The 19,180-nt window shown below is 38.6% G+C and overlaps 2 long non-coding RNA genes across 2 annotated transcripts in view; one reads left to right on the top strand and one right to left on the bottom strand.

Moving 5' to 3' along the window:
• LOC309977891 overlaps window positions 1–19,180 on the bottom strand; it is a 1,160,683-nt gene that overhangs the window by 836,852 nt on the left and 304,651 nt on the right. The window lies entirely within an intron of this gene.
• The window catches only part of LOC309977890, a 560,535-nt gene continuing 547,065 nt past the window's right edge, over window positions 5,711–19,180 (top strand). The window contains exon 1 of the long non-coding RNA XR_014327104.1: window positions 5,711–5,779. This is a non-coding gene — a long non-coding RNA (uncharacterized lncRNA). The remainder of the gene's footprint in view (window positions 5,780–19,180) is intronic.

Genomic DNA, 19,180 nt, shown 5'->3' with positions numbered 1-19,180 from the left:
GTAATTTATATCAGCTAATCCAATACCCCTAGTTTTTCCCTCCCTGCTTCTTTCCCCCGTTTGGTAATCATAAATTGGTTTTCTATATTTGGGAATCTGCTTCTGTTTTTTTTTTATTTTTTTAACATCTTTATTGGGGTATAATTGCTTTACAATGGTGTGTTAGTTTCTGCTTTATAACAAAGTGAATCAGTCATACATAAACATATGTTCCAATATGTCTTCCCTCTTGCGTCTCCCTCCCTCCCACCCTCCCTATCCCACCCCTCCAGGCTGTCACAAAGCACTGAGCCAATATCCCTGTGCCATACGGCTGCTTCCCACTAGCTATCTACCTTACTACGTTTGTTACTGTGTATATGTCCATGACTCTCTCTCGCCCTGTCACAGCTCACCCTTCCCCCTCCCCATAACCTCAAGTCCGTTCTCTAGGAGGTCTACGTCTTTATTCCTGCCTTACCCCTAGGTTCTTCATGACATTTTTTTTCTTAAATTCCATATATATATGTTAGCATACAGTATTTGTCTTTCTCTTTCTGACTTACTTCACTCTGTATGACAGACTCTAGGTCTATTCACCTCATTACAAATAGCTAAATTTCGTCTCTTTTTATGGCTGAGTAATATTCCATTGTATATATGTGCCACATCTTCTTTATCCATTCATCCGATGATGGGCACTTAGGTTGTTTCCATCTCCGGGCTATTGTAAATAGAGCTGCAATGAATATTTTGGTACATGACTCTTTTTGAATTTTGGTTTTCTCAGGGTATATGCCCAGTAGTGGGATTGCTGGGTCATATGGTAGTTCTATTTGTAGTTTTTTAAGGAACCTCCATACTGTTCTCCATAGTGGCTGAACCAATTCACATTCCCACCAGCAGTGCAAGAGGGTTCCCTTTCCTCCACAATGTCTCCAGCATTTATTGCTTCTAGATTTTTTGATGATGGCCATTCTGACTGGTGTGAGATGATATCTCATTGTAGTTTTGATTTGCATTTCTCTAATGATTAATGATGTTGAGCATTCTTTCATGTGTTTGTTGGCAGTCTGTATATCTTCTTTGGAGAAATGTCTATTTAGGTCTTCTGCCCATTTTTGGATTGGGTTGTTTGTTTTTTTGTTATTGAGCTGCATGAGCTGCTTGTAAATTTTGGAGATTAATCCTTTGTCGGTTGCTTCATTTGCAAATATTTTCTCCCATTCTGAGGGTTGTCTTTTGGTCTTCTTTATGGTTTCCTTTGCTGTGCAAAAGCTTTGAAGTTTCATTAGGTCCCATTTGTTTATTTTTGTTTTTATTTCCTTTACTCTAGGAGGTGGGTCAGAAAGGATCTTGCTGTGATTTATGTCATAGAGTGTTCTGCCTATGTTTTCCTCTAAGAGTTTGAGAGTTTCTGGCCTTACATTTAGGTCTTTAATCCATTTTGAGCTTATTTTTGTGTATGGTGTTAGGGAGTGATCTAATCTCATACTTTTACATGTACCTGTCCAGTTTTCCCAGCACTACTTATTGAAGAGGCTGTCCTGTCTCCACTGTACATTCCTGCCACCTTTATCAAAGATAAGGTGTCCATATATGCGTGGGTTTATCTCTGGGCTTTCTATCCTGTTCCATTGATCTATCTTTCTGTTTTTGTGCCAGTACCATACCGTCTTGATAACTGTAGCTTTGTAGTATAGTCTGAAGTCTGGGAGCCTGATTCCTCCAGTTCCTTTTTTCGTTCTCAAGATTGCTTTGGCTATTCGGGGTCTTTTGTGTTTCCATACAAATTGCAAAATTTTTTGTTCTAGTTCTGTGAAAAATGCCAATGGTAGTTTGATAGGGATTGCATTGAATCTGTAGATTGCTTTGGGTAGTAGAGTCATTTTCACAATGTTGATTCTTCCAATCCAAGAACATGGTATATCTCTCCAGCTATTTGTATCATCTTTAATTTCTTTCATCAGTGTCTTATAATTTTCTGCATAAAGGTCGTTTGTCTCCTTAGGTAGGTTTATTCCTAGATATTTTATTCTTTTTGTTGCAATGGTAAATGGGAGTGTTTTCTTGATTTCACTTTCAGATTTTTCATCATTAGTGTATAGGAATGCAAGAGATTTCTGTGCATTAATTTTGTATCCTGCCACTTTACCAAATTCATTGATTAGCTCTAGTAGTTTTCTGGTAGCCTCTTTAGGGTTCTCTATGTATAGGATCATGTCATCTGCAAACAGTGACAGCTTTACTTCTTCGTTTCTGGTTTGGATTCCTTTTATTTCCTTTTCTTCTCTGATTGCTGTGGCTAAAACTTCCAAAACTATGTTGAATAAGAGTGGTGAGAGTGGGCAACCTTGTCTTGTTCCTGATCTTAGTGGAAATGCTTTCAGTTTTTCGCCATTGAGGATGATGTTTGCTGTGGGCTTGTCATATATGGCATTTATTATGTTGAGGAAAATTCCCTCTATGCCTACTTTCTGCAGGGTTTTTATCATAAATGGGTGTTGAATTTTGTCAAAAGCTTTCTCTGCATCTATTGAGATGATCATATGGTTTTTCTCCTTCAGTTTGTTAATATGGTTTATCACATTGATAGATTTGCGTATATTGAAGAATCCTTGCATTCCTGGAATAAACCCCACTTGATCATGGTGTATGATCCTTTTAATGTGCTGTTGGATTCTCTTTGCTAGTATTTTGTTGAGGATTTTTGCATCTATGTACATCAGTGATATCGGCCTGTAGTTTTCTTTCTTTGTGACATCCTTGTCTGGTTGTGGTATCAAGGTGATGGTGGCCTCCTAGAAGGAGTTTGGGAGTGGTCCTCCCTCTGCTATATTTTGGAAGAGTTTGAGAAGGAAAAGTGTTAGCTCTTCTCTAAATGTTTGATAGAATTCGCCTGTGAAGCCATCTGGTCCTGGGCTTTTCTTTGTTGGAAGATTTTTAATCACAGTTTCAATTTCAGTGCTTGTGATTCGTCTGTTCATATTTTCTCTTTCTTCCTGATTCAGTCTTGGCAGGTTGTGCAATTCTAAGAATTTGTCCATTTCTTCCAGATTGTCCATTTTATTGGCATAGAGTTGCTTGCAGTAATCTCTCATGATCTCTTTTATTTCTGCACTCTCAGTTGTTACCTCTCCTTTTTCATTTCTAATTCTATTGATTTGAGTCTTCTCCTTTTTTTTCTTGATGAGTCTGGCTAGTGGTTTATCTATTTTGTTTATCTTCTCAAAGAACCAGCTTTTAGTTTTATTGATCTTTGTTATTGTTTCCTTCATTTCTTTTTCATTTATTTCTGATCTGATTTTTATGATTTCTTTCCTTCTGCTAGCTTTGGGGTTTTTTTGTTCTTCTTTCTCTAATTGCTTGAGGTGCAAGGTTAGGTTGTTTATTCGAGATGTTTCCTGCTTCTTAAGGTGGGCTTGTATTGCTATAAACTTCCCCCTTAGAAATGCTTTTGCTGCATCCCATAGGTTTCGGTCATTTTGTCTCCATTGTCATTTGTTTCTAGGTATTTTTTGATTTCCTCTTTGATTTCTTCAGTGATCACTTCATTATTAAGTAGTGTATTGTTTAGCCTCCATGTGTTTGTATTTTTTACAGATCTTTTCCTGTAATTGATATGTAGTCTCATGGTGTTGTGGTCAAAAAAGATACTTGATACAATTTCAATTTTCTTAAATTTACCAAGGCTTGATTTGTGACCCAAGATATGATCTATCCTGGAGAATGTTCCATGAGTACTTGAGAAAAATGTGTATTCTGTTGTTTTTGGATAGAGTGTCCTATAAATATCAATTAAGTCCATCTTGTTTAATGTATCATTTAAAGCTTGTGTTTCCTTATTTATTTTCATTTTGGATGATCTGTCCATGGGTGAAAGTGGGGTGTTTAAGTCCCCTACTATGAATGTGTTACTGTCAATTTCCCCTTTTAGGCTGTTAGTATTTGCCTTATGTATTGAGGTGCTCCTATGTTGGGTGCATAAATATTTACAATTGTTATATCTTCTTCTTGGATCGATCCCTTGATCATTATGTAGTGTCCTTCTTTGTCTCTTTTAATAGTCCTTATTTTAAAGTCTATTTTGTCTGATATGAGAATTGCTACTCCAGCTTTCTTTTGGTTTCCATTTGCATGGAATATCATTTTCCATCCCCTTACTTTCAGTCTGTATGTGTCTCTAGGTCTGAAGTGGGTCTCTTGTAGACAGCATATATAAGGGTCTTGTTTTTGTATCCATTCAGCTAATCTGTGTCTTTTGGTGGGAGCACTTACTCCATTTACATTTAAGGTAAATAATCGATATGTATGTTCCTATTCCCATTTTCTAAATTGTTTTGGGTTCGTTATTATAGGTCTTTTCCTTCTCTCTTTTTTTTCTTGCCTAGAGAAGATCCTTTAGCATTTGTTGTAAAGCTGGTTTGGTGGTGTTGAACTCTCTCAGCTTTTGCTTGTCTGTAAATGTTTTAATTTCTCCATCAAATCTGAATGAGATCCTTGCTGGGTAGAGTAGTCTTGGCTGCAGGTTTTTCTCCTTCATCACTTTCAGTATGTCCTGCCACTCCCTTCTGGCTTGTAGGGTTTCTGCTGAGAAATCAGCTGTTAACCTTATGGGGATTCCCTTGTGTGTTATTTGTTGTTTTTCCCTTGTTGCTTTTAATATGCTTTCTTTGTATTTAATTTTTGACAGTTTGATTAATATGTGTCTTGGCGTATTTCTCCTTGTATTTATCCTGTATGGGACTCTCTGTGCTTCCTGGACTTGATTAACTATTTCCTTTCCCATATTAGGGAAGTTTTCAACTATAATCTCTTCAAATATTTCTTCAGTCCCTTTCTTTTTCTCTTCTTCCTCTGGAACCCCTATAATTCGAATGTTGGTGTGTTTAATGTTGTCCCAGAGGTCTCTGAGACTGTCCTCAGTTCTTTTCATTCTTTTTTCTTTATTCTGCTCTGCAGTAGTTATTTCCACTATTTTATCTTCCAGGTCACTTATCCGTTCTTCTGTCTCAGTTATTCTGCTATTGATCCCATCTAGAGTACTTTTAATTTCATTTATTGTGTTGTTCATCGTTGCTTGTTTCATCTTTATTTCTTCTAGGTCCTTGTTAACTGTTTCTTGCATTTTGTCCACTCTATTTCCAAGATTTCGGATCATCCTTACTATCATTATTCTGAATTCTTTTTCAGGTAGACTGGCTATTTCCTCTTCATTTGTTAGGTCTGGTGCATTTTTATCTTGCTCCTTTATCTGCTGCGTGTTTTTCTGTCTTCTCATTTTGCTTATCTTACTGTGTTTGGGTCTCCTTTTTGCAGGCTGCAGGTTCGTAGTTCCCGCTGTTTTTGATGTCTGTCTCCAGTGGCTAAGGTTGGTTCAGTGGGTTGTGTAGGCTTCCTGGTGGAGGGGACTAGTGCCTGTGTTGTGGTGGATGAGGCTGGATCTTGTCTCTCTAGTGGGCAGGTTCTCGTCTGGTGGTGTGTTTTGGGGTTTCTGTGCCCTTATTATGATTTTAGGCAGCCTCTCTGCTAATGGGTGGGGTTGTGTTCCTGTCTTTCTAGTTGTTTGGCATAGGTTGTCCAGCACTGTGGCTTGCTGGTCGTTGAGTGAAGCTGGGTGCTGGTGTTAAGATGGAGGTCTCTGGGAGATTTTCACCGTTTGATATTATGTGGAGCTGGGAGGTCTTTTGTTGACCAGTGTCCTGAAGTTGGCTCTCCTACCTCAGAGGCAGAGCCCTGACTCCTGGCTGGAGCACCAAGAGCCTTTCATCCACACGGCTCAGAATAAAAGGGAGAAAAAGTAGAGGGAATTAGTAGAAGTATGAGGAAAGAAAGAAGGAAAGGAGGGAAGGAAGGAAGAAAGAAAGAAAGAAAGAAGCAAAGAAGGAAAGAAGGCAAGACGGAAAGAAAGGAGGGAGGGAGGGAGGGAGGGAGGAAGGAAGGAAGGAGGGAAAGAAGGAAAAAAGAAAGAAAGAAGATACAGTAAAAATAAAATAAAGTATAATAAAGTTATTGAATTAAAAAATTCTTATTTAGGAAAAAAAAAGGGACGGATAGAGCCTTAAGACAAATGTTGGAAGCAAAGCTATACAGACAAAATCTTACACAGAAGCATACACATACACCCTCACTAAAAGAGGTAAAGGGGGAAAAATAAATCTTGCTGTCAGAGACCACCTCCTCAATTTGGGATGATTCGTTGTCTAAAGGAGGGAAGGAAGGAAGGAAAGAAAGAAAGAAAGAAAGAAAGAACGAAGGTAAAGTATAATAATGTTATTAAAATTAAAATTGATTATTAAGAAAAAAATTTAAAAAAAAACCATGGAAGGATAGAACCCTAGGACAAATGGTGGAAGCAAGACTATACAGGCAAGATCTCACACAGAAGCATACACATACACATTCACAGAAAGAGGAATAGGGAAAAAAATCATAGATCTTGCTCCTAAAGTCCACTTCCTTAATTTGGGATGATTGGTTGTCTATTCAGGTATTCCACAGATGCAGGGTATATCAAGTTGATTGTGGAGCTTTAATCCGCTGCTTCTGAGGCTGCTGGGGGAGATTTCCCTTTCTCTTCTTTGTTCTCACAGCTCCCAGGGGCTTAGCTTTGGATTTGGCCCTGCCTCTGCGTGTAGGTCGCTGGAGGGCGTCTGTTTTTTGCTCAGACAGGACGGGGTTAAAGGAGCCGCTGATTCGGGGGCTCTCGCGCACTCAGGTCGGCGGGGAGGGAGGGGCACGGAGTGCGGGGCGGGCCTGCGGTGGCAAAGTCCAGCGTGACTTTGCACCAGCCTGAGGCCCGCCGTGCGTTCTCCCGGGGAAGTTGTCCCTGGATCCCGGGAACCTGGCATTGGCGGGCTGCACAGGCTCCGCGGAAGAGGGGTGTGGAGAGTGGCCTGTGCTCGCACACAGGCCCCTCGGTGGCGGCAGCAGCAGCCTTAGCGTCTCCCGCCCGTCTCTGGGGTCCGTGCTTTCAGCCGTGGCTCGCGCCCGTCTCTGGGGTCCGCGCTTTTAGCTGCGGCTCGCGCCCGTCTCTGGGGTTCGCGCTTTTAGCCGCGGCTCGTGCCCGTCTCTGGAGTTCCTTTAAGCAGCGTTCTTAAACCCCTCTCCTCACGCACCAGGAAACAAAGAGGGAAGAAAAAGCCTCTTGCCTCTTCGGCAGGTGCAGACTTTTCCCCGGACTCCCTCCCAGCTAGCCGTGGTGCACTAACCCCTTCAGGCTATGTTCAAGCCGCCAACCCCAGTCCTCACCCTGTGCTCCATCGGAAACCGAAACCCGAGCCTCAGAGCCTCAGCTCGCAGCCCCGCCCACCCCGGCGGGTGAGCAGACAAGCCTCTCGGGCTGGTGAGTGCCGGTCGGCACCGATCCTCTGTGTGGGAATGTCCCCGCTTTGCCCTCTGCACCCGTTGCTGTGCACTCCTCCGCGGCTTCGAAGCTCCCCCCTCCGCCTCCCGCAGTCTCTGCCTGCGAAGGGGCTTCCTAGTGTGTGGAAACTTTTCTTCCTTCACAGCTCCCTCCCACTGGTGCAGGTGCCGTCCCTATTCTTTTGTCTCTGTTTTTTCTTTTGCCCTACCCAGGTACGTGGGGAGTTTCTTGCCTTTTGGGAGATCTGAGGTCTTCTGCCAGCCTTCAGTAGGTGTTCTGTAGGAGTTGTTCCACGTGTAGATGTATTTCTGGTGTATCTGTGGGGAGGAAGGTGATCTCCGCGTCTTACTCTTCCGCCATCTTTAAGGTCCCCTCTCTTCTGTTTGCATATACATATATTTGCATCATTTTTTCGATGCTTCACTTAAGTGACATCATGCAGTACTTGTCTTTCTCTGTCTGGCTTATTTCAATAAGCATAATACTCTCCAGATCCATCCAAGTAGCTGCAAATGGCAGAATTTCATTCCTTTGTATGACTGAGTAACATTCCATTGTATGTGTATACCACATCTTATTTATCCACTCACCTTTTGTTGGGCTCTTGTGTTGCTTTTGTGTCTTGGCTATTGTGAATAATGCTGCTGTGAACATTGGGGTACCTGTATCTTTTCAAATTAGTGTTTTCTTTGTTTCCAGATATATACTGAGGATTGGAATAGCTGGATCATATGGTAGTTCTATGTTTAGTTTTCTGAGGAAACTCCTCCATACTGTTTTTCATAATGGCTGCACCAATTTACACTCCAACCAACAGTGTATAAGGGTTCCCTTTTCTCCACATCCTCTCTAACATTTATTTCTAGACTTTTCGATGATAGCCATTCTGACAAGTGTAGGTGATATCTCATATTTATTTTGATTTGCATTTCTTTTATGATTAGCATAGTTGATCATCTTTTCATGTGCCTTTAGCCATTTTTATGTCTTCTTTGGAAAAATGTCTATTCAAGTCTTCTGTCCATTTTTCGATTAGGTTGCTTGTTCTTTTGATATTGAGTTGTATGAGTTCTTTGTAGATTTTGGATATTAACCCGCTGTCAGTCATATCATTTGCAAATAATTTCGTCAATTCCATTGGTTGTCTTTTCATTTTGTCAATGGTTTCCTTGTTGTGCAATAGATTTTAAGTTTAATTAGGTCTGATTTGTTCATTTTTGCTGATTTCTTTGGCCTTAGGAGACAAATCCAATATATATATATATAGGCACGATTTATGTCAGAGTGTTCTGCCGATGTTCTCTTCTAGAAGTTTTATGTTTCCAGGTCTTACATTTGGGTCTTTATTCCATATGGAGTTTATTTTTGTATGTGGTGTGAAGGAATGTTCTAATCTCATTGTTTTACACGTAGCTGTTCAGTTTTCCCAGCACCACTTATTGAAGAGGCTGTCTTTTCTCCTTCGTATATTCTTGCCTTCGTTGACATAGAGTAATTGACCATAGGTGCCTCAGTTTATTTCTGGGCTCTCTATCCTGTTCCATTGAGGTATGTGTCTGTTTCTGTGACAGAACCATGTTGTTTTAATAACTCTAGCTTTGTAATATAGTGTGACTGAGAAGATTATACATCCAGCTTTATTATTTTTTCTCACAATTTCTTCAGTAATTCAGCATATTTTGTGGTTTCATGTGAATTTTAGAAATATTTGTTCTTGTTCTGTGAAAAAGGTCATGCATATTTCAACAAAATTACATTAAATCTGTAGATTGCTTTAGGTAGTATGGCCATTTTAGCAATAATTATTATTCCAGTCCAAGAGTATGAGATATCTTTCCATTTCTTTATATCATCTTTAATTTCCTTCATTAATGTTTCAAGTTTTCATAGTATAGGTCTTTCACCTCCCTGGTTAAGTTTATTCCTGGTATTTTGTTCTTTTCGATGGGATTTTAAATGGTATTTTTTTCTTTTTCTTTCTCGTGTTTCATTATTAGTGTATAGAAATGCAACATATTTCTGTACACAAATCTTGAATCCTGCAACCTTTCTAATTTTTTAAAATTAATTCTTATAGTTTTTGGGTGGAGACTTTAGAGTTCTCTATATAAATTATCATGTCATCTCCAAATGGTGAGAGTTTTACCCCTTCCCTTCCAATTTGGATACATTTTATTTCTTTCCCTTGTCTTGTTGTTGTGGCTAGGACTTCTAATAACATGTTAAATAGAAGTGGTGAGAGTGGCAATCCTTGTCTTGTTCCTAAATTTAGTGGGAAGGCTTTCAACATTTTGCCATTGTATATGAAGTTGGCTGTAGTTTTGCAATAAGTAGCCTTTATTATGTTGAGATATGTTCCTGCTATACCTACTTTGATGAGAGATTTTATCATGAATGAATAGCATTGTCAAATGATTATTTCTGCAACTACTGAGATGATTATGTGTTTTTCATACTTCCTTCTATTAATGTGATGTGTCACACTGATTGATTTGCAAATGTTGAACCATCCGTTTGACCCTGGAATAAATTCAAATGGATCATGGTGTATGATGTTTTACATACATTGTTCGATTTGGTTTGCTAATATTTTGTTGAGGACTATTGCATCTTTATTCACCAAAAATATTGGCTTGTCGTTTTCTTTTATGTAGTGTCTTTCTCTTGTTTCTGTATATGAATAATGGTGGCATCCTAGAATTAATTTGTTAGTATTCCCTCTTCATTTTTTTTGGAATAGTTTGAAAAGGATAGGTATTAATTCTTCATATGTTTGATAGAATGCCCCTGTGAAGCTGTCTGGTCCTGAACTTTTGTTTACTGGGAGTTTTTGTTTTTGAATTACAAATTCAATTTCACTTCTAGTGATTAGACTGCTCCAATTCTCTGTTTCTTTTTGATTCAATCTTGGCAGGTTGTATGTTTCTAGAAATTGGTCCATTTCTTTCAGGTTGTCCCATTTGTTGGCATATAGCTGTTTATAGTATTCTCTTATGATTTTTTGTATCTCTGTGGTATTGGTTGGTTTTTCCCTTCTTTCATTTCTTATTCTGTTTATATGTGTCTCTCTTTTCTTCTTCATGAGCTTATCTACATATTGATCAATTTGTTTGTCTTTTCAAAAAAACAGTTCTTAATTTCATTTATCTTTTCTTTTTTTGATGTCTATTTTATTTATTTCCTCTCTGATATTTATTATTAACTTCCTTCTGCTCACTTTGGACTTTGTTCTTCTTCCAATTGTTTTATGTGGTATGTCAGATTGTTTGAGAGTTTTCTCATTTCTTGAGGTAGGCCTGTTTCACTATAAACTTCCTTTTTAGAACTGCTTTTTCTGCAGCCCATAGATTTTGGAAAGTTGTGTTTCCGTTATCATTTGCCTTGAGATACATTCTGATTTCTTCTTTAATTTAATCATTGACCCACTGGATTTTCAGTAGTATGTTGTTTAGTCTCCACATGTTTCTGTTATCTCCATTTTTAATTCTGTAATTGATTTCTAGTTTAATATTATTGTGGTTGGAAAAAATGATTGATATAATTTCTATCCCCTTAAATTTGTTGACACTTGTTTTGTGGCCTAACATGTGATCTGTCCTGGAGACCATCCCATGTGCACTTGAAAAGAATGTATATTTTGCTGTTTTTGGATGTAATGTCCTATAGATATTTATTAAGTCCAGTTGCTCTATTCTGTCATTTAAGAGCACTGTTTTCTTATTTACTTTCTGTCTGAACGATCTGTCCACTGATGTCAGTGGAGTATTAAAGTCCCCTAATATTATGGTATTATTTACCATTTCTCCCATTTTGTCTGTTAGCATTTGTTTTATATACTTAAGTGCTCCTGTATTGGGTGTATATATTTTGAGTGAATATCCTCTATTTTCATTAATCCCTTTATCATTATATGATGCCCTTCTCTGTCTTTTTTATAGCCTTTGTTTAAAATCTACCTTTTCTGATATGGATATTGCTACCTCTGTTTTATTTTCATTTTTGTTTGCATGAAATATCTTTTTCTATACTCCCACTTTCAGTTTTTGTGGATTTTTTAGTCATGAAGTGAGTCTCTTGTAGGCAGCACATTGAAAGGTCTTTTTTTTTTTAATCCAATCAACCACTATGTCTTTGATTGGAGCAGTTAGTACACTGACATTTAAAGTAATTAATGAAAGGTATGTAATTATTGCCATTTTATTACATTTTTCCAGTTGTTTTTGTAGTTCTTCTCTGTTCATTTATTCTTTCTGCTTCTCCCATTGTGGTTTGATGATTTTCTTGAGTAATATGCTTTGGTTCATTTCTTTTTGTTTTTTGTGTATTTGCTGTTTTTGTTTTGTGGTTATCATGTGGTTCATTTATGTTGACCCATAATTATTTCCACTGGTGTCAAACTTATGGTTGTTTAAATTTAACACATTCTAAAAGATCTATATTTCTTCTTCCCTCCCTCACATTTTGTTTTTGATGTCATATTTTACATCATTATACTTATCCCTTAACTCTTTATTTTAGTTATATTTGCTTTAAAAAATGTTTTGTCTTTTTCTTTTAACATCTTTACTGGAGTATAATTGCTTTACAATGTTGTGTTAGTTTCTGCTGTATAAAAAAGTGAATCAGCTATATGTGTACATGTATCCCCATATCCCCTCCCTCTTGCATCTCCCTCGCATCCTCCCTATCCCACCCTTCTAGGTGATCACAAAGCACCGAGCTGATCTCCCTGTGCTATGCAGCTGCTTCCCACTAGCTATCTATTTTACATTTGGTAGTGTATATATGTCAGTGCCACTCTCTCACTTCAACCCAGCTTTACCCTTCCCCTTCCCCGTGTCCTCAAGTCCATTCTCTATGTCTGCATCTTTATTCCTGTCCTGCACCTAGGGTCATCAGAACCTTTTCTTTTCTTTCTTTTTTTTTTAAGATTCCATATATATGTGTTAGCATATGGTATTTGTTTTTCTCTTTCTGACTTACTTCACTCTGTATGACAGAATCTAGGTCCATCCACCTCACTACAAATAACTCAGTTTTGTTTCTTTTTATGGCTGAGTAATATTCCATTGTATATATTTGCCCCATCTTCTTTACCCATTCATCTGTTGATGGATACTTAGGTTGCTTCCATATCCTGGCTATTGTAAATACTGCTGCAATGAACACTGTGGTACATGTTTTTTTAAAAAATGTTTTGTCTTTTAACTTACAATCCAGTTTATTTAAGTAATCTTCAATCCTTACTGTATATCTTCCTTTTCTTGTGGGATTTTCCCTTTCCAATAGGTTCTTTTTTCAAAACACAGTTAATTTAATGTAACTTTTTAAATTGAAGTGTAGTTGATTTACAATATTTCAGGTGTACAGCAAAGTGATTCACCTATACATGTATACATATATCTATTATTTTCCAGATTATTTTTTCATTATAGGTTATTACAGGATATTAAATATCATTCCCTGTGCTCTACAGTAAGTCCTAGTTGTTTATTTTATACATAGTAACGTGTATCTATTAATCCCAAATCCATAATTTATCCCTCACTCCCCTTTCCCCTTTGGTAATCATAGTTTTTTCCCTATGTCTGTGAGTCTATTTCTGTTTTGTAAATAAGTTCCTTTGTATCTTTTTTTAGATTCCACATATACGTGATATTGTATGATATTTGTCTTTTCCTGTCTGACTCATTTCACTTGGTATGTAAATCTCCAGGTCCATCTACGATGTTGCAAATGGCATGATTTCATTCTTTCTTATGGCTGAGCTATATATATAGTCATTTAGGTGGCTTTCATGTCTTGGCTATTGTAAGTAGTGCTGCCATGAACACCGGGGTGCATTTATCTTTTCAAATTAGAGTTTTCATCTTTTCTGGATTTATGCCCAGGAGTGGGATTGCTGGATCATATAGTAACTCTATTTTTAGTTTTTCATGGAAACTCCATACTATTTTCCATAGTGGCTTTACCAATTTACATTTCCTCAAACAGTGTAGAAGGGTTCCCTTCCAATAGTTTCTTACTTTATTTCCATTTAGAGAACACCCTTCAACATTTCTTTTATGGTAGGTTTAGTACTGATTCTTTTACATTTTGCTTGTCTGAGAAATTCTTTATCTCTCCATCTATTCTAAATGATAATCTTGCTGGATAGAGCATCCTAGGTTTCAGGGTTTTCCCTTTCAGCAGTTTGAATATATCATGCAACTCTCTTCTGGCCTGCAGTTTCTGCAGAGAAATCAGCAGATAGCCTTATGAGGATTCCCTTGTATATGACCGTTTTCTCTTGCTGCATTTGGACTTCTCTGTTTATCTGTAACTTTTGCCATATTAATTATGATATGTCTTTGGTGTGGATCTGTTTGTGTTCATCTTGTTTGGGACCCTCTGTGCTTCCTGTACATGTATATTTGTTTCCTTCTTCAAGTTTAGGAGTTTTCCAGCCATAATTTCTTCATATACATTTTTTTTTTTGCGGTACGTGGGCCTCTCACCATTGTGGCCTCTCATGTTGCAGAGCACAAGCTCCAGACGCACAGGCTCAGTGGCCACGACTCATGGGCCCAGCCGCTCCACAGCATGTGGGATCTTCTGGGACCGGTGCACAAGCCTGTGTCCCCTGCATCGGCAGGCGAACTCTCAACCATTGCGCCACCAGGGAAGCCCCCTTCATATATATTTTTGATAACCTTCTCTCTCTCCTCCTTCTTGAGCCCCTATAATGTGACTTGTATTACACTTAATTTTATCTCAGAAATCTCCTACCTTGCTTTCATTTTTTAAATTTATTTTTCTTTCTGCTCTTCTCATTGGGTGATTTCCATTATTCTATCTTCCAGATATGTTAATGGATTCTTCTATATCACTTAGTTTACTATTCATTTCTTCTAGTGTGATTTTTTATGTCAGATACCAAATTATCTATTTTTGATTTGGTCTTTTTTATATTTTCTACTTCCTTGTTAAAATGATCATTGTTTTGATCAATTATTTCCCCTAATTCAGTTAACAGTTTTATTACCAATGATTTTCATTCTTTATCTGGTAAATCATTTATTTCTGTTTCATTATTTTTGCAATGTTTTTATCTTGCTCTTTCAATTGAGAGTAATTCCTCTGCCTTTTCATTTTACTTAACTTTCTCTGTCTCTATGAATTTAGGTGAAACAGTTACATATTGCAGTATTGATGGGTGTTCTTATGTGGGAGTGTCCCTATGCAGACTGCATGTGCCCACTTCCTTTGGTGGTAGGATAGGATTTGATGTGGTTGCCAGTCAACCCTTTCCCCAGGGTGTGCTGGTGGCTATCACCTTTGTAGGGGATGGTGCTGGAGATCAGTGAGGTAAAGTCTGCACAGGTCGTGAGGTGGGACTTCCTCTCTGCTGAAAGGCCATCACTGCCCTATTCAGGGCGGGGTCTCTTCCTACACTGCTGGAGTGGAAGCCCTAAGGGTCAGACTCAAGCTGGCACTGTTACTTTAAGTGTGTTTTTCCTTCTCTCTCTGCCAGGACCTTTGCCTAAAGGAGGAGTATGCTGAAGCAAATCAATTTCTTGCACCTACAGAGGTCCGATGCTCTGCTTGTGTACGTGTCTGCAGCTCCACTCAGGTGCAGCCCACAGTTGCACCTTTTCCCCAGCCACAGCCACCCCAGATCTAATGCTACATAGTGGCATGGAGTGAGCAGAGCCAGAGTGTTCACTCAGCTAGAGTGGGGGAACACGGGAAACCTGGTGGCTGCTAGGGCAGACCTCTCTCCATATTGCCTCTGAGCAAGTCAGCACCTGTGCACTCATCATAAGCAGAGTCCAGGCTTCTCCAGCCTTTCTATCTGTCCCAGAGTTTGTCCAACCAGCCAGGTGGGCTTGTCTCCTATGTGGAGGATCCCAGGAGTGAGGTACCCAGTCTATGGCTTGACTCACTCACTCCCCAGTGTGGGTGACTGCTCCTACAGTCTCTTCCTCTGAGTCTCCTCATGGGCACAGGCCTTGACCCGATCACTCTTCTTCCTGTCCTACTCAATTATGTGTGGATCTTTCTTACAGCCTTGATTGTACAGGAGTCCTTCTGCCAGTTTCCAGTTAATTTTCAGTGAGAATTGTCCCACATGTAGGTGTATTTTTGTTGTGTTCATCGGGGGAAGTGAGCTCCATATCCTCTTAATTCATCATCTTGATTTCTCTCCCCCAATATTACTTCTTATATCATTATTTCCTCTATTTAAACAATTTCCTTAGACCTTTTTTAAGGTAAGTCTGCTGGAAAAATATCCTTTTCACTTTCCTTTACCTGAGAATGTCTTGATATCTCTTTTGTTAATGACGGATATTTTGTCTGGATGTAGAAATTATGGGTTTACAGTTCTTTTCTTTCATTACTTGAAAAACATTTTGCCACTTTTTCTGGCTTTCATGGTTTCTGAAGAGAAATCTGTTGTCATTCAAATTGTTTTCACCTAAAGGGAGATGCAAGAGATATGGGGATATATGTATATGTATAACTGATCCACTTTGTTATAAAGCAGAAACTAACACAACATCATAAAGAAATTATACTCCAATAAAGATGTTAAAAAAATAAAAAGTGAGGTGGCATTTTTCTCTGGCTGCTTTCAAGATTATTTTCTTTATATTTAGTTTTCAAAAGCTTAATTATGATGTATCTTGATGTGATTTTCTTCAGCTTTATCCTGTGTGGGGGTCCATTCAGCTTCTTGAATCTATAGGTTTGCATATCTTGCCAAATTTAGAGATATTTTAGGCCCTCTCCTCTTTCTCCTCTCCTTTCAGAACTCCACTAACATGAATATTAGATCTTTTGTTTTAATCTCAGACTTCTGTAGCTCTGTTTATTATCTTTTCCAGTTTATTTTCTCTCTGTTGTTCAGACTGGGTAATTTCTATTGTTTTATCTTTAAGTTCACTGATCCTTTCCTTCAACGCTTTCATTTCACTACTGAGCCCATCCATTTTTAGAATTTCAGCTATTGTATTTTTCAATTTTAAAATTTCCATCAGTTCTTCTTTTATCTTCTTTTTCTTTGGTGGTGATTTTATTCCTTCATTTGCTTTCAGCATGTTTGTAATGATTTGTGGAAGCCTTTTTATGATGGCTCTTTTAAAACCTTTGTCAGATAATTTTAACATGTCTGTCGTCTTGGTGTTATTGTCTTCATCTTTGATCCCTCAAGTGAGGTTTTTCTGGTTCTTGATATGAGTGATTTTTGATTTACACCTTGACATTTTGGGTAGTATATTATGAGACTACATATCTTATTCAAAACTTTTGTTTTAGCTGGCTTTCACTGATACCATCCCACCAGAGGAAAGGCAACTCTGACTCATTACTGCCATTCATGGGTAGTGATCCAGGTTCCCTTGTTGGCATCTATTTGCATGTGAGGGGAAGGGAACTCACTACTGCTCAGGCAGGGATTGGAGTTCTTACTCTCCACTAGGTCTCAAAAACTTATAACTCCCTGGCTGTGAAAAGTAAAACTGTCTAATTACTGCTCCGTACATAGCCTCCACTGACAATGAGGAGGAGCATTTGTGGCCTTATAACTCTTGGTCAGTGGCGAAAGTCCTGACTCCCAACTTGGCCACCTCTGATATCACTCTAGAGGGGAGGAAAAGGAGTGTCTGGTTAATGCTGGATGAGGTTAGAAGCCTAGGGTCCCCATATTGTCTCCACTGATACTGTGGATAGGGAGGTCTTTTACAGCCTGGCAAGGATTAATGACCGAGATCCCTACTTGGCCTTCTCTGATACCACACAAGTGAGGTGGTTGAGATGCCTTGCAACAGCCTGGTGAGGGTGGAGTTTTCGGTGGTGTTTGGTTGAAGTAGAGTAATTATAGTCTGAAAGTTTTCTGTTTTGATGCTTTTCTGTCTTGCTCTTGTCCTGGTCTTTGGCTAGAAATAGCACAACTGTGTTGGGACTTTTTTGTTTAATCCCACTGGCATTTCTAGGTATCTGGCATCTTCTACTCCAAGTATGAGATATATGAGGCTAAAAGAAACCCAGAGAACTCACCAACCCATCATTTATTGGGTCTTGAAGTCTAAAGACAGTCTGCTTTTCTCCACCCTTCAATATCTTCTTATATATAATCTTATAATGTCCAGGGTAAGTCTACTTCCATTATGCTTCCCAGAAAGAATATTTCTTTTTTTTTTTTAACATCTTTATTGGGGTATAATTGCTTTACAATGGTGTGTTAGTTTCTGCTTTATAACAAAGTGAATCAGTCATACATAAACATATGTTCCCATATGTCTTCCCTCTTGCGTCTCCCTCCCTCCCACCCTCCCTATCCCACCCCTCCAGGCTGTCACAAAGCACCGAGTCAATATCCCTGTGCCATGCGGCTACTTCCCACTAGCTATCTACCTTACTACGTTTGTTAGTGTGTATATGCCCATGACTCTCTCTCGCCCTGTCACAGCTCACCCTTCCCCCTCCCCATAACCTCAAGTCCGTTCTCTAGGAGGTCTGCGTCTTTATTCCTGCTTTACCCCTAGGTTCTTCATGACATTTTTTTTCTTAAATTCCATATATATGTGTTAGCAGACGGTATTTGTCTTTTTCTTTCTGACTTACTTCACTCTGTATGACAGACTCTAGGTCTATCCACCTCATTACAAATAGCTCAATTTCATTCCTTTTTATGGCTGAGTAATATTCCATTGTATATATGTGCCACATCTTCTTTATCCATTCATCCGATGACGGGCACTTAGGTTGTTTCCATCTCTGGGCTATTGTAAATAGAGCTGCAATGAACATTTTGGTACATGACTCTTTTTGAATTTTGGTTTTCTCAGGGTATATGCCCAGTAGTGGGATTGCTGGGTCATATGGTAGTTCTATTTGTAGTTTTTTAAGGAACCTCCATACTGTTCTCCATAGTGGCTGAACCAATTCACATTCCCACCAGCAGTGCAAGAGTGTTCCCTTTCCTCCACAATGTCTCCAGCATTTATTGTTTCTAGATTTTTTGATGATGGCCATTCTGACTGGTGTGAGATGATATCTCATTGTAGTTTTGATTTGCATTTCTCTAATGATTAATGATGTTGAGCATTCTTTCATGTGTTTGTTGGCAGTCTGTATATCTTCTTTGGAGAAATGTCTATTTAGGTCTTCTGCCCATTTTTGGATTGGGTTGTTTGTTTTCTTGTTATTGAGCTGCATGAGCTGTTTGTAAATTTTGGAGATTAATCCTTTGTCGGTTGCTTCATTTGCAAATATTTTCTCCCATTCTGAGGGTTGTCTTTTGGTCCTGTTTATGGTTTCCTTTGCTGTGCAAAAGCTTTGAAGTTTCATTAGGTCCCATTTGTTTATTTTTGTTTTTATTTCCATTACTCTAGGAGGTGGGTCAGAAAGGATCTTGCTGTGATTTATGTCATAGAGTGTTCTGCCTATGTTTTCCTCTAAGAGTTTGAGAGTTTCTGGCCTTACATTTAGGTCTTTAATCCATTTTGAGCTTATTTTTGTGTATGGTGTTAGGGAGTGATCTAATCTCATACTTTTACATGTACCTGTCCAGTTTTCCCAGCACCACTTATTGAAGAGGCTGTCCTTTCTCCATTGTACATTACTGCCACCTTTATCAAAGATAAGGTGTCCATATGTGCATGGGTTTATCTCTGGCCTTTCTATCCTGTTCCATTGATCTATCTTTCTGTTTTTGTGCCAGTACCATACCGTCTTGATAACTGTAGCTTTGTAGTATAGTCTGAAGTCAGGGAGCCTGATTCCTCCAGTTCCTTCTTTCGTTCTCAAGATTGCTTTGGCTATTCGGGGTCTTTTGTGTTTCCATACAAATTG

Source organism: Leucopleurus acutus, assembly GCF_964270905.1.
Source record: "Leucopleurus acutus genome assembly, chromosome: X".
NCBI classification, from domain to species: Eukaryota; Metazoa; Chordata; class Mammalia; order Artiodactyla; family Delphinidae; genus Leucopleurus; species Leucopleurus acutus.
This window is presented reverse-complemented; position numbering and strand designations above follow the sequence as displayed.